We start from the raw sequence: 15,871 nt of genomic DNA on the forward strand, positions 1-15,871 counted from the left end.
AATTCCTTATCCACCGAGTGGTCCATCCATCAAACCCATAATGTCACCAGAGAAGCTGTGTGTCTAGTGTCTCAGCTATCTACATAGGTTACATGAGATTATTTTGGATTCTTTCTTGAATTTATGTACCCATGCTACCTCCTTTGGAGTGAAGTGTTAACCTTGATTATGATTCTTAGCCTCAAATTATAGAGCTTTTATTCCTAAAATGGAAAACACATTGAATGAGTGGTTAAAGGCAAGCTGCTGGTTGTTGATTCCACACTAAACCTACACCAGATAGCACCCCTGTGGGCCAGTATCAGTGATTCATACCCACAAGTCCTGGACTGCACTGCTGAACAGCTATAAGCTGAAAGTTGTTTACTTAAACTGTTCCTCTCTCATCTGCAGTAAAATGTTCAGCCCAAGAGACATGGAATGGGCTATTAGTCTATTGTGGATGAGCTACACCATTATGTAGTATTGTACATCAGCTGTGAGGACTTGTAGTGATCCTAGAGTTCATGGTTTATTAAAGATTGCCAAAGAAAATGCCTGAAGTGCTGTTTATCTGCCATAAATTATTTCAAGCACTTTTACTAGTGCTGTAGTATTAATGTTCCATGTAATATTTTTATATAAATATTATATTTATTGCTAGTAGCTTGAATAGAAGCAATATATTCAAAAATTCTGAAACTCTTACAAAGGTAGCTTTTATTTCAGGAATCTATTTAATTGATTTATTTTAAGGTTTGTTATAGATATATTTAAATATGACATAGATGTCTGTAAATGGATAACAAAGAGGCAAAGTCTCCTTTTAAATGCAGTGGCTAGTAATAGTGGTGTTTTTTCTACAGTATTTATTTCTCCTCATCAGGGCTCTGTGAAAAAAAGGCACAAAATGCATGGGGAGAAATTCCCAGTTCTAGTGATTTCACAGAAAAAGTATAAACCACCAGAAGAGCAATGAATTATTTATTAAAAACAAAATTGAGTTTTCAGTTCTTGCAAAAGATAAGACAGAAAAATGCATCATTCTTAAAAAAATAAAAAGAAGCAGCTGATGTGTATTAACCAGGTTTTTTTCTTTCAATATTGACACCTGCCTTAGGCACAGATCCTCTAAACACTTAACTGTGACTTTAACTTGAAGCATAAAACCAGTCACAAAATCTCTCTAATGGGATTATTCACATGCTTACAGTTAGGAACACAAATATGTTTCCAGGCCTGTGCATCTTCTGAAAAAGAGAATTCCAGGCCTTAAACCAAGACTATACTTCCTCTCATACGGCTGAGACAATCGGAGCTAGATTGCTGTTCTGGGGAAACCATCTCTACAGTTATTTCCAACGTCGTTCAAATTGTCGGTCTTATTTCGCTTGTTAGTCCTTCACGAATGTTACCATATGATAAGAATGTTGCACAAGAATTTCAGTAAGAAAATGGTGTGGCCATAAAAATTAGCTTTGCTTGTCTGTAGCTCTGTACTGCACGAAAAGCACATCTAACTCATTAGTGCATAAGAAATCAGTAACTTAGACATTGTCCAAAAGCAATTTTAAATACTGTTTTTCAGTTTGTGCCATTCCGGTGGTTAATAGCACAAGAGCTGTAAATCAGCACAAAATGTTATTTCCACTGAGAAATACTTAGAAAGTCCCTTGGTTATGACTGCTTTGAGGCTACTCACCAGTGAGTGAGAACACGGGCAAATTAAAGAAAGACTGAATTAAAAACTGAAGCTTTACTTCTCGCTTGAGAGCCAGCGCTCACTATTGAGGTTCCAATCAAGAGACCCCAAAGCTTAGGTTTAAGACCCACATGGTGCCATCATCCATGATGAAGTTCCTAGCAGAACATTCCCACACTTCCTGAATTTCTACATAGTGTGTAGTGTCTTCCAGCACAATTTCTGCTTTTGAAGAGCAAAAAATAAAGATCCCTAGAAGTTACTGTTGTCAAGTAAAAGCCAGTCATAATCTTCCCTCGTGGGTGAGAGGAACTCACAATATCATCTGTTGGCTTACGTTTTGTGCTAAGATACAAAAGTTGGAAAGGTACAGGGTGACAGTGATACTAGAAGAGGGTATTAATATGATCTAAGGAATATTTTCATTTGTCAGTCACAGCTTGCTTCAAGAAATCCCCCTAAAAGAAGGGAAAGCTGAAATTGCCACTGGTTTTTGTGGAAAGCACTGGCCTGTAAACTTGTACATGACAGACAGTAACATAAGACTTTTCCCCAGACTTTTTGTCTACATCGCTTCCTTCTGGATGTGCAAGGCAGCTCCCTGCCTGGCATCCTGGATCCCATCGGAGTTGCCTGAGCTCCCTCACTCGCTGTGGGGAGCCTGGCGGTCAGGTGTAGGGTCTGGTCCCTGTGGGCATGAGGGAACCTGAAGGGCTCTTTGGTGATGGTGTACACATATTTTGCTGAGACTCCTTGCATATTTTTTTCATTTCCTTTTCTTACATGGCTGCCATAAGCACATTAGAAAACTTGTTCCCTGGGAAAAAATTCTACAGGATTGAAAGAGTTTTCTTTCTATCGGAGCTGGAACGGATAAATTTCTTAACTCTTGCCCATTTAAAGTATTCAAAGGTCTCTCTGAATGTTTTACTTTCAGTCATAGCAATACAAATGATAGGTCCTATTTCTCAGATCATTGATTAAATACCTAAGCATAATAGTCTGATTGGATCACTTTTTGCCATTTATCACATGACAGTCAGAAAACAAATAAATGTAATTGAGTTAATATTTGTTTAATAACTACAACTGAGACAAACCCACCATTCTGGAATTTAGATAAGTGTTACATATATTATACATACTCACTGGCACTTGACACAGTGCATATAGAGCAATATTTCATATTCTATGATGGGACTGGTTTGTTTGGTAAAGGAAGGACAGAGAACGACAAACCGAGTGGGTATTTCCATATCCTCTCCATGAGGGTTTCTATTTAAGCACTAAATTTCTTTCTTTTTGTCTATCTTCTAAACTATTATCTGAATCAAAAGTTTAATTACTCTGATATATGTGTTTTTCCACCTGAGGAAGGTTTTTCCTCTTCCAGTCTGCACTTAATGTGGTTGTTTGTTACTGAGACCTACACAATGACTGAATCAATACAAAGTACCCTCTAGGCAATGAGAGACCACAAGAAAGTGCAGCATCATTAAACTGAATTACAGATGAGCACTTAAGGAGACAAATAAGTATTTTGTTACTATAAAGCTTCACTTTTTTATAGCTATGATGATTGAAAATGTTTACAAAGCATGCATGGTACAGTGGTAGCAGGGGAAAGAAGGCTGATGAAAGTGCTCTAGTTGAACGGCAGCAAACTTCTGCTGCATGTTGAAAAGTGAGTTGGGAGCTGAAAACCAGAGCTCTTCTCCTGGTGTGTCTGGAGAGCCTTGGAGACACAGCCAGCTTGCAGAGCTCTCCTGACAAGTGGCCCCAGCTTGGGGCTGAGGAGGAAGCAGCCACTCAAACATTGAGCAAGAAATGCAGTTCCTATCTGGTGTGAAAATGTCAGAGTAAACTCACAGATGACATTTAATGTTGGTCACCAAGAAGAAGTGTGCAGGTCCCCAGGGATACCTACAGATACATAAGTAATTTTTACTTTAAATACACAATTGCTGCCTCCTGTTTTCTCCATTTCTTTCTAAAGAGCTCTTACTTAGCTATTGAATATTAATAGCTGTGATGATTTCTATTGAAGTAATTTGAAATAGTCATCAATCCTTCTGTAAAAAGTTGCTTGTCTGATTTCCTACATCCTCCTAATCAAGTTTTCCTTTCCTGTTACTTAAAAAAAAACACAGATAAATCATGTAGTTCATCCAAAATTTTCATGACAGAGCATCCACGTATCATTCTTCCTCATCTGTCTTTTTGCCAGAATTGTATATGAACACCTTCCTTATAAAATTGAGAAGAAATACTAAAATCCCTACTTCAGTTGATGTAGCCTTTGGCTCATCTCCCTTTGTGGGAGATTAGCCTTCTGCTAAGACTAGGATCATATATTTAATCTTTATGGTTTGCAGCTGGCATAATTATTTAGAGCAACAAAATACTGAGTAACTGTCAAGATAGTCTTAAACAAAGTACAAGGCTTTTCTGCGAACTAGAGCCTTCTTTTGTCTTCAAGGTTGCATAGCTGAAGAAGAAAGATGTCTCCATGAACAAAAGTCCCCTAACAACAGAAAATGTTTTATTTTAGCCGTCTTCCCCTCTGCAAAAATACGTGGGGCAATGGCTTATACACGTGCTGAACGCACACTTTAATTCCTCATGCAAAGAAATGAAATGCCTATTTGTAAAAGAATCAGGGATGCATCCATTTTGCTAACTGCATGTAAACCACTCTGTTCTGTTTGTGCAGACGGAGCAATCGCACGTCGGAACTGCGTATCTGCATTGCTTGAGAATTTATACAGGCAGATCCTTAATGGGAATTGAATGGCTGGACGAGATTTTTGGGTGAGTTTTTCAAAACTGTTTAGCATTGGCTTAACTTTGCTTCAGTTGACAGAAATCCAAGAACTCATTATTGACTTACAGGAGACCAAATTAGGCTTGTGATGAATGCTTTGGAAAACACATTTTTTTTTCTTGGTCATCACGTACATTCAAATAGTGATCCCAAACCAACTAGTAGCCTAAAGTGTGTTGAAAGATGAGGCTATGCACACAAGTCTGTACTGTCCTCTTCACTTCTGCTGATTAAATTGCATTATGATTAGTTACAAAATTTTTCTTCTCATCAGGTAATGACCCTACACTACACTCCCAGTTCCTTTCAAGTTCCCTTCCTGGTGAAGGAGCAATCACTGGCATGAAGTCTGGGCAAACCTACAAAAGCATGGATTTATTAGAGGAGGAGTGGAGCTAAATGGGTTTTATCCCCTCATTAGCAATGGTGTAATTCCTACTCCTGGGAAAACCCCTCTACACATTTATTTACTCCCGCCCTAGAACTAGAGCTGGTCAGGGCATATGCAGGAGATTTCCCTGTTGCAGAAATTTTACACACCTGTTGTAAAGAGCCACAGAAAGCAAATCCTTCTGCTGCCTGCACAGCTGCCTATGCTCTGGATCTCACAGGCCCCAGTCTAAATGATTACAAAGCTTTGACCACAACTGAACGCTTGCTTACGCATGCAGTCATGTACTTTAGAAGACATACACCTAAGTACTATTTAGATTATAAGGAACTTGATATAAACAACTGTAGTTGTTGTACTACTGGTAGTTAACCAACAGGAAGGAGAAGTGATGTGTGTTGGTCTTTTTTCAGCTTCATTTGTAAAATTGAGTTGGCTTAACATCATGATCTGAAGGATCAACAATGTATTAGAGCCATTTACACTGCTAAATATCAGAATTAGAATTACATAACTTAATTTCCTTAAATTAAGGCAGGGATGCCCCGAGAGGGTTTTGTTATTAAAAAAATCCTCCTTTTAATCTGAACTTTGGTTTTCTGTTCTGTTTCTGACACTTTGAAATGGATGAGGCATGGTGGGAGAGAGGACAGGTCCTATTCAAGTAGGCGCTCTGCTGGTCAATGCAAACCGGAATTTGCGTCAAGGTCATGGGAAAGGTGAATGACCTAATTTGTTTCCCTACTCTCAGCAGAGAACTTCATGTGCCCCAGAAAGAGGGGAGAAAAAGGCTCAGCTCTTATGGGCAATGTCCTGCCACTATGAATAAAGTGCTCAGTGTCAGCCACCAAACCATTGTGCAGAAAGTCTCTCCTTTTCTACAGCTATGAATATGACAAGCCCTCAGATCTCACTGCAACCATTACTAGTAATCCCTCACAAGCAATATGATGCGCAGAAAGATTATGGTTTTATAAGGAAACTCAGTACAACAAAATGCTTGTTCAGCAACTTACTTTCTCAATATATTATTCATATCTGGATATAACATGATCTAGGTAAAGTGGATGTACTTAAACAGGGTACCACTATGAAAACACCTCTCAATTCTAGAGGAATTTGCTGGAATTTAGACTGAGGAAGACAGGGAACACCTTGAGGATCTTCTAAAATTCTCTAGAATTTGTACATGTGCCTCCTGTAAATCTAGCCTGATGTAAACAAATGTAGCTCACTCCATAATTCAGTAGCTCTTCATATTTAAGATCAGTTGCGCACAGCAGCTAAAAACAAGGCTTAGCACTGTCAGCCCATCAGATACTCAGACACCAGGATTAACTCTCACTGCTTTACTTATCACACTTCCAAGCCTGAATAGCATTAGAGTGAGGTAAAAAGTAAGAAAATACCCAAATCCTCTAGTATTCAGGTTGTAGACAACATTTCTGCCTGCCTCTGAGATGGGATTATTGCTTTCCCAGCACATTCTCCCTCAGGAAGGAGTCTGGATTTAGCACCATTCCGCATCTATATATCTGGCATGTACCGGACAATCAGGTGATCAGGCCCAGTAAGCACAAGTTTATGAAAGACAGGTCCTGCTTGACTAATGTGATCTCCTTCTATGTCAAGGTGACCTGCTTAGTGGATGATGGAAAGGCTGTGGATGTTGTCTACCTAGACTTTAGTAAAGCCTTTGACACCATTTTCCACAGCATTCTCCTGGAGAAACTGGCTGCTCGTGGCTTGGGTGGGCACTCACTTTGCTGGGTAAAAACCTGGCTGGATCACAGGGCCCAAAGAGTTGTGGTGAATGGAATTAAATCGATTTGGCGGCCGGTCACAAGTGGTGTTCCCCAGGGCTCAGTACTGGGGCCAGTTCCGTTTAATATCTTTATCAATGGTCTGCGCGAGGTGATCGAGTGCACCCTCACTAAGTTTGCAGATGACATCAAGCTGAGTGGGAGCATTGATCTGCTTGAGGGAAGGAAGACTCTATAGAGGGATCTGGACAGGCTGGACTGATGGGCTGAGGCCAATTGTATGAGGTTCAAGAAGGCTGACTGTCAGGTCCTGCACTTGGGTCACCACAACCCCATGAAACGCTACAGGCTTGGGAAGAGTGTCTGGAAAGCTGTTCAGTGGAAAAGAACCTGGGGATGTTGGTTGACAGCTGACTGAACATCAGCCAGCAGTGTGCCCAGGGGACCAAGAAGGCCAACAGCATCCTGGCTTGTATCAGAAATAGTGTGGCCAGCAGGACAAGGGAAGTGATCGTCCCCCTGTACCTGGCACTGGTGAGTTTTGGGCCCTTCACTACAACAAAGACATTGAGGTGCTGGAGTGTGTCCAAAGAAGGGCTGCAAAGCTGGTGAAGGGTCTACAAGTCTTATGAAGAGCAGCTGAGGGAACTGGAGTTGTTTAGCCCAGAGAAAAGGAGGTTGAGGGGAGACCTTATCTCTCTCTACAACTACCTGAAAGGAAGTTGTAGCGAGGTGGGTGTCGGTCTCTTCTCCCAAGTAGCAAGTAATAGGACAAGAAGAAATGGCCTCAGGTTGCAGCAGTCAGTGTTACGTCAACCATTGGACTTTATGATCTTAAAGGTCTTTTCCAACCTAAATGATTCTGTGATTCTATAATCCTATCTCCTGAAATGCACAAGGATGGGAGAATGGGAGATAAAGCTTAAAACCCCATTTCTGTCTTTTCGAGTAGATTCTGGCAACTGAGCCTGCCAGAGAGAGCTAGCAGATGCTGCTCCTCAGTGGGTTTGTGGGCACACACTGCCGGACAAGGAGGGAGCTGCCCACTTGTATCAGCTCGGGGTGCCCATCTGAGGATGCCTAGCTCCCAGCTTTGCCACATGCCACCTGCGACAGGCATTACTGATGCCCACGCCGGAGTCCTGCCCAGCTCCCAGGGCGCCTGCCTTTCCTCCTTGCCTTCACACAGCAGTAACACCTGGTCTCACTCCCAGGGAGACAGCTTTGGAAGCAGGAGTTGCCCTGGGAAGCACAAAAGGTTTATTTTAAATACATAATGACAGCAAAACTAGCAGTATTTTTTCTAGTGTGAGAAGAAATGTCTTAAGAAAAGGGGTTTTGTTGTCTGCTAAAGCATTGGCCTGTCTCCCTCTAAGGCTTGGCTGGCATCAGACAGAGGCGCCATGGGTAAGGAATTAATTGAGGTGGTTCATCTCAACCCTAATAGAAAGTAGATCCCTTTATTTTTTTTAGTCTACATGAAATTTATTCAGCTTATCCTGCTTGGTAAAGCAGACTTAGGAAAGAAGGGCTTGTCTAAAAAGTGACACTTTCAGTTCAATGAAGTCTTGAGTACACTGGTGCAGCAAGCCTGGTTGTAGGTTTCTTTATGCTCGCACATTTCAGGGTCTTTCTTTTTCCCTGTTGGCTGACTGGGAAGCCTGTTGACTTTCTCCAGTTAGATATACCTTTGCAGATTTATTGTCCTAGGACCATCACTCATAGCACTGTATAGCAGTTTGTTTCTAAACTTCTTTAAACAAACTTGCATAGAAGCATTGTTTTCTAAAGTCAGTCATCTCCACAGATATCAGAAAGCTGACTGAGAAACCATTAGCATCAGGCACTTAAAATAACCTTTCTTTAGTGCATTCATTAAGCTTTCAGTTCCTTTAATTGTACATCCTATATTAGCATGTGAATGTGTGACTGTGCCCTTCATTTCTTCATGAACTTTTTAGTAACTCTGTTTTTTTTATTTCCTTGTTCCTCTTGAAAGGAAAATAGTAAGCTGCAAAGAAGTGGTATGAAATAGAATAAAATATCTCCTGGCGTCAAGGGATTGCAACAAATCCTGGATGCAGTATGCTTTTAGTTTTCCAAAGGTATAGTTACCAGGGCATTCCCTAAGTATTAGGTAGTGTTGAACTGAATTGAGCTAAAACAATTCAAGGTGGCAACTATCTGCTCTTGAAACACAGGGCTGAAGACAATGAAGCTCCTAAGGGGCCAGTTCTACTATCAGTCCTGGAAGGCCCGGGAGTCAAAAAGCCTCAGGAGGGCCAGCCCTAAAAGGAGGAGGGCTGAGTGTCTTCAGGAACTGCCCACATTGGGCAAGGTTCCCCTGCTCACCAGGCTGGAGACCCTTGGCAGCGATTGCTCAGTAGCCCATGCAGAAAAGCCCCTGAGGTGCACAACAGGAGGGAACGGTGCCTTCCATCACAGAGTGGGTCACAGACCTGGGAAAATTAGCTAGCAGTCCAAGGCAGGTCTTTGGCAACTTGGACTAATTAGATGATGTGGTGCATTGACTTTGCTGTTGGACATCCCAGCTTTTGCCATTTTAGGGACATGCTTTTCTCTAGTACCGGCATTGCTCACTGTCTGTTTCTCAAATCTGGGATTGTTTGCCATCTGTGAGATTGTTTATGTAGATAGATTAAGCAGCTCACTCTGACACACTGCTTCCATTTCTATTGTGCTAGTGTATAAATTTACGTGGTTACAACATTCTCTAATTCAGTGTTAAGAATACCATCTTTAGACACGGACGTTAGTAGTATTAACTCCTGCCTCCCCCAGTATGGCAGGCAACTATTAGTAGCATTAGTATTCTATTAGCAGACATTTCACGGAGAATGGAATTGACTTAAATTAGAGCTGACTGAAAAAGGTAATACATGCATTAAATATTAATATAGTTTTCTCACGAAAATATTCAGAGGACACATCAGAATTGTCATTTAGCTTTCTCTTCTCTTTGTGGAATATCTGGGATCACAATTTGCTTCCATTCATTCCTTATTTAATGAATTGATTATGCACATTTGAAAGTCAAGCCGTGCTGCTCAGTTGTTATTCATCAGAGAAGTCACTCAGTATTTTTTACATATTCAAGCATTTATGAAGCAGATCCTCACATGTGCCAGTTTAAAATTTTGTTTCCACAAATTCTCTGTGATGGAGCTTTGAAATTTCTGTTTTAAAAATGGTTGAACACAAACGACTTCTAAAAGTGATAGGAATTGTGTATTTGTGGGTGAGTTCAGCAGCACGGATTCTACTAGACGCAAATGTTCACGTGCAGGACTGACCTAATAAAACAGTAAGACAGTAATACGAATGCCTATTGTCCATAGCATCTGCTTGTGTTTAGAAGTTGAATTATACTCTATTTTTTTGCAAATCTAGGGAGAGATCTATCTCAAACAACTGTAGCACCTCCAAAGGGCTACTCGTTACACCCTCTCTTAGACATCTCTGGGTGTATTGGTGTCTTTGCGGAGAGAGTGAGGTAGAGCAGACAACCAGCTTAGACACACCATTTTTAGATAGCTAATGCTGAGTGAAATGAATGTAGCTGAACAGTGCAAGATGTTGCATTGTTTGGTTGTTGTATCCCTTGCAACTCCAAAGTGAAGCCAGTTAGGGAAAGTACTGCTTGACACAGATATAATTATCAGCACCTGCTTCTCTGGTATTTTTTGATAAATTGGTGCTTGTGAGGAGTTTATTTATTAACTGAGATTTTCGAGTTCAAATGAAGCCATTTCTGTGTACTCTCTAATTTAATTCTGTATGATACTAAACACTGCTTATTGCACTTGTTCAGACTATTGAGCTTAAAAGTATTGGAATGACTTGCAAAATTTGAATCCATGGGAAAAATAGCAGGCTGCTTTTTTTGCCTTTGAAAAAAATCTGAACTTGCTATATATTCAAATTGAGCAACCAGGCTTCTCATTTGACGAAGCAACTCCAAATTCAAGATATTTTAAAATCTCGTAGAGCCTTTCATGAACTCGGGAAGGAGTAGCAAATAATATTTAATCAATGCTGAAAGAGATATAATGGGAAGTGAGCTCTACAACATCTCAGAATATTATTGCATGAGGTTTTCAAGCACTATTATCTTCAGAAGCACTTGAAATATTCATGTGTTTAGGCAATTGATAATTCTGGAGTGCCTCCCAGAATAATATTGGATTTTTCATTTAAGTCTTTTCAAAGCAGCACAGAGTACTCACTCCCAGAACATCTAACATCTGTAAGGCAATTTAGGCCAACAACCCAAAAATGGAGGCATCGCTAGCCAATATTAAAAATGTAGATCTTAGCTACATTGCAAGGAATCTGATGAATTGTAGCACAGCGCACACCAAGATGCCGAGCACTGATCTTTTCTTTAGAACAGATGTAGACTTATGCTGTTGAATCTTCATATTCAAATAGACACGAGAAACACACAGCATTTAGCACATTCCTTCAGAACAGAAACTCCAAAAGCAAGTTAAAATAACTAGCATTATTTCTCTTACTGTTAACAAAAATAAATTCATACTGCACATCTTTGTCTACCTCTCAGTACAGTATAGCACATTTACAGGGCCTCCCTTCTTGTTTCCTTCAAAGAACATGCAGTAAAAAGCTTTCATTTGCAGTGTGGGCAATTGCAAGGACTGTTCACCTGCAGAATCAGTGATATTCTATGCTGTACAAACAGGGCACAAGGACAAGCTGTCTAAACGGGATGAAGCAGATAGGCACTGTATTTGAGCTTCACATTGCTGTTCATTTTAATAAGCATTTAATTTTCTGTACATCATTGAAATCTGCAACTTGGCTTTAACAGTAACGCAGAGCTGAAAATGTGACAAGGACTTTACAGACGTTAGCAAGACGCATCCTGGGTCCCAAAGGGCTTTCAGCTTCACTAGCCAATACAGCAGCTTCGGGATAAGCATTGTAAAAAAGGCAGCCAGCCTGTCATCTATCCTGATCACTACTCTGTTTTGTTGAACTCTGTATTCTGACTCATTCCTTGTATTTAAATTGGGAAATTCTCCTAACAATCATTGCCACTTTCTTCACTGATTTTGATGCCTTCTTTTAAAGGCAAGCCAATACTGAAGGGCTGGCCAGCTGGTGAACTAGGTGATGATAACTCTGCCAGAAATAATGATTTCATGACCTACAGAAACAGAGTGAAAGCTCTTTTCAGAAATATGAAAATGTTTAAAAGGGACCATCTTACAATTTTTTCCATTAAAAAAAGTCTCTGGCTTTCAGCACCAGACAGCCAAACTATAACTATTAACTGATAAATTCCAGTCTTTATTTATTGCAGAGCTAGGAGAGACATCGGCTTTTGCAGAAGTTATCAACTATTCACAAGTGTTAATGCTTGCGAAGTTGATAGGTTGGGCTATGCCTCTGCACAGCTATTTGGAGAGAGCTAGAGACAACTTAAAAAAAAATGCCCTATCTCTCTGCTATGATATTATTAGATGCTCTGTGGGTGGGTTCTCGCTTGTCTAAGGTTATTCCATTCCAAAGATCTTATGCGTTGTCCTTAAGATACTACTGTCCTTGAAACCAGAGAGACGACAGCAGACCATTGTTTTCCTGAATTAAACATACAGTAATGTTTTTCAGCTCCCTATGCCCCTCTTTTTCTTTACATCTCTCATTTCCAAGGGAATTTCTTGTAACTTCAAGTCTGCTTAATGTAATTGGACAGATAACAACAGTTCCATTCTATGATAACTTTAAAGGTCTCGAATTCTTTTTGTTCCACCCTGGAACACACAAAATATGGTCTTTGGAAAATACAAAAAAAAAAAAAAACAAACCAAAAACCTGTTACATTTGTCTATTTTAAATTGGAAAAAAAAGTCACATTTTTTGAGTAATTTTTTCTTCCTTTTCTCGCTCTCTGGTTAGAAGTGATCTGCACCACTAGGATATTCACATTTAAAACTTCTTGAATCTGTACTTCTTCAGAAATTTTTATGCTTTGACAATGTAGACTCATCCACGGAAATACATTTAGTCAGAAATTCCTGGCCATTTCTTTTGTTTCAACATTGGGGACAGTCTGCTTATGAAGAAGGACTTCTCATATTTGCTGATGCGTCTGCCAAGTGTGATCGCTCTCTCTGATTTATTCATCAATTTTTACTGCAAAGTCATCGCACCACAGATGATTATATCATCCTGAAACTTAAGGCAGTCCAGGACTCTTCAGGAAAAGCCTTTCCCTAGAAGTTAACTGGGAAAGTGTTAGCCTACTCATTTGTCCTGTTTTATGCTAGCACATGCTACTCCTTATCAGATGAGAAATGAGATTAGAACTTTCTCAGAACTCACAATATTCTGTGATTTCTCTCCTGTTTACTGCCCGAACGTGAGGTCTCCAGGCCACCTACTTGGTTGTCTCGTTTGTGCAGACTCCTGGCTCTGTGTGGGGTCTGTGCGCTCCCTGAGGGCATCTGAGTGCTGCTGGCTTGGTGATACCACCAGAGCTGCTGAGGCAGGTGTCCTCCTCTAGCTCTTTCTGCCTCCATGTTTTGTGCTTCAAAAGCTGAGCAGACCGTGGTTCTTTGACTTCATCAGACGCCCCTCAATCACCTCTCAGCAGCACAAATGGCTAATCAAGTCATTTTGCAGAAGGGACCTGTACTGCTGCTGTCTGCCATTCCCAACCCAAGCAGCAGTCCCAGGACTCAGACTGACAGGGGAGCCAAAGGGTCGACATATTAGCACAGTTGTACTCTGTGCTAAGATATGACTCTGCCTTTCTGTTTGCCAGCATCTTTATTCTGACCTTTCCATTGCTGGCACATCTCGCGCGCCCAAAGTAGCTCCCTGGACAGGTGGTTTAAATGCTACTCACAACTTATTTCTCCACATGTGGTCGTGAGGCTTTTGTTTGCATGTTTGCTTAGAGCTAACATTAGAAGAGGTTAGAAAGGCAACTTCTAAAATAAATCTTTCTGAGTGTATTTACTATGCATGGCAACTTTACATACATTTATACGACGAGGTGTGGGAGCTTCGCAGCACTTCCTAGGACACATAAGCTCTGCCTTAAAATGGGGACATGCATAAATAAACATAAACTGCATTGACACTCATTGATCGTGTTACACCAAAGACTTACATGGTAGTCTACTGTGTTTCTGTCCTGGTGGTCGTAATTCTTGCATAATTTCCGCCAGTCACCAGACCTCAGTGTTTTAGTCTTGCTTGAAAAAGGGGTGGGAACTTGGCCTTATTGACGTCAAAGGTAAAACCCCCATTAAGTTCAACAAGACAAGATTTTCTTGACGCTTTTATATAGCTCTAAATGAGGGGTTTGTATATGTGTCTTCAGCAAGGCAGGTTTTTGCATTTCTAAAGAGAGCTGTGTTGCAAAGACAGCACAATGGGAGACATTACCCACTTTAAATTATGTAAGGGGACTAAAAGGCAATGGCACAGAGGCTTCTAAAGAGAGGCAAAGCTGAGGGCTGTTGTGCTGAAGTTTGTAGCTCATATGGGGTTCAATCCAGGGCCTGACCACACACCTTTCTCCTTGCTTGTGTGAATGATGTTCACCAACAGCAGGAGTGTCTCATCGGGTCTTTGCTAAGGTCACTGGTTTAAGAGAATGGAGTTAATCTCTCTGACAGTTTCCTGAGAGATTCTAGATGGTCAATTTATTGATTGATATTAATTGTGCAAATTCACAAACCCTACAAACAAATGCAGACCTCTCCTCTGCTGCACAGAGAATAATGCAACCAGAAGTCACTTCTCTAGTGCAGGGTTTTCAGATGCAACAAACGTGTCTTTTGGTTTCAGCTGGGAACGCTGGTCTTCCCACCAGGCCCTGTCACCTAAAACACACTGACCTGCAAGCAAGATAAGGGACTAGCCAAAGATACCTGTGGTAAACAGGTCTGTAACTGCAGACCCTACCTTGCAGTCTTGAGAAGAAGCTCAAGAAAAAAGCAACTTATGAAAGCTGCAGGAAGCCTCTCATATGGCTAGTGCATCAACATAAATATCTGGCATCTTATTTATCATTGGGCTATTCCTCCATGATGTCAATAAGAAGTTGGTCTAAATTACCTAGAATAAGCAAATGTTCAAGCACAGATGATGTCTTTGTGGCAGAACCCAGTCCTCTAGAAATACTGAGAACATGTGACCAGGTTAAAAATCACTACTCTTCACATCACTGGATTTTCTCTAATATCACTAGAATTTGAAAGTAGGTGACAAATATGGTCAAATATGTAGAACATGTTATTGCTGCAGAGATGTGTTTTGCTTACATTATTTAACTAAATGGGCAAGCAATTGCATTATGGAAATAGTGTGACTGAATGGCTACGGATATTCACTGCGTTCACTGCTTCGTCTTCAGATATGTATGTGCAATTTAACCGCAAGACCTTTCAAGCCTGACAGAACAAAAGCCATTACTTGGAGGCACTGCCAAAGGGAACTGCGGAGTCCTAAAATTTTGTAACCATACTTTGAGGTCCTTGAGCTTTAGCTACAGAAAATGAAATTCAGCTCAGAGGCAAACGTGTGTGGAAATGCACAGTCTCGGTAGTTTGTACCAAGCCCTGTCTGAAGCAGTTTACTGCATGAGACAACACAACTCAAGGTTCTCCCTCACATATATTGGCAAAGGGCCATCAATTTTTCTTTTATATCTTTAATATTACGTAGCAACCATCAGTCATGAAATAATCTTAAATGGATGCTACTGAGAGATTTTCCTAATGCAAAGTCCATGCCCCGTGCACACAGTCAGTGCAGCCCATATTTGCAAAATTCCTGGTCTGACTCCAAAGAAGCGACCTTTGCAGGGAAGAACTGGAGAGACAGCAAGGGCCTCATGGCCACAGCCAGAAGTGGCTCAGGATTCATGGCCTAGTCTAAGCACTCGGAGAACATCGGGTCTAAAGGCGTCCTTCAGTTAATCTTGCGTTGAGCCACATATCTTGCAGGGCGTGTAGTGGTTTCCTTAAAAGAACTGACACTGAAGGGCCAAACTCCTTTTTTCACCTAGGGATTTTTATCCCAATCTTGACAGATAAAACCTCATAGTTAAGGGCTTACTAGCTGCCTGTTTTAAAAGAGCTTCTGGAACTTTTAATGATGTGATTGTTCCCCAGAACTGTTAAAAACAATTCCGCAGACTACAAAACACAGTT

Source organism: Tauraco erythrolophus, chromosome 11, assembly GCF_009769465.1.
Source record: "Tauraco erythrolophus isolate bTauEry1 chromosome 11, bTauEry1.pri, whole genome shotgun sequence".
NCBI classification, from domain to species: domain Eukaryota; kingdom Metazoa; phylum Chordata; class Aves; order Musophagiformes; family Musophagidae; genus Tauraco; species Tauraco erythrolophus.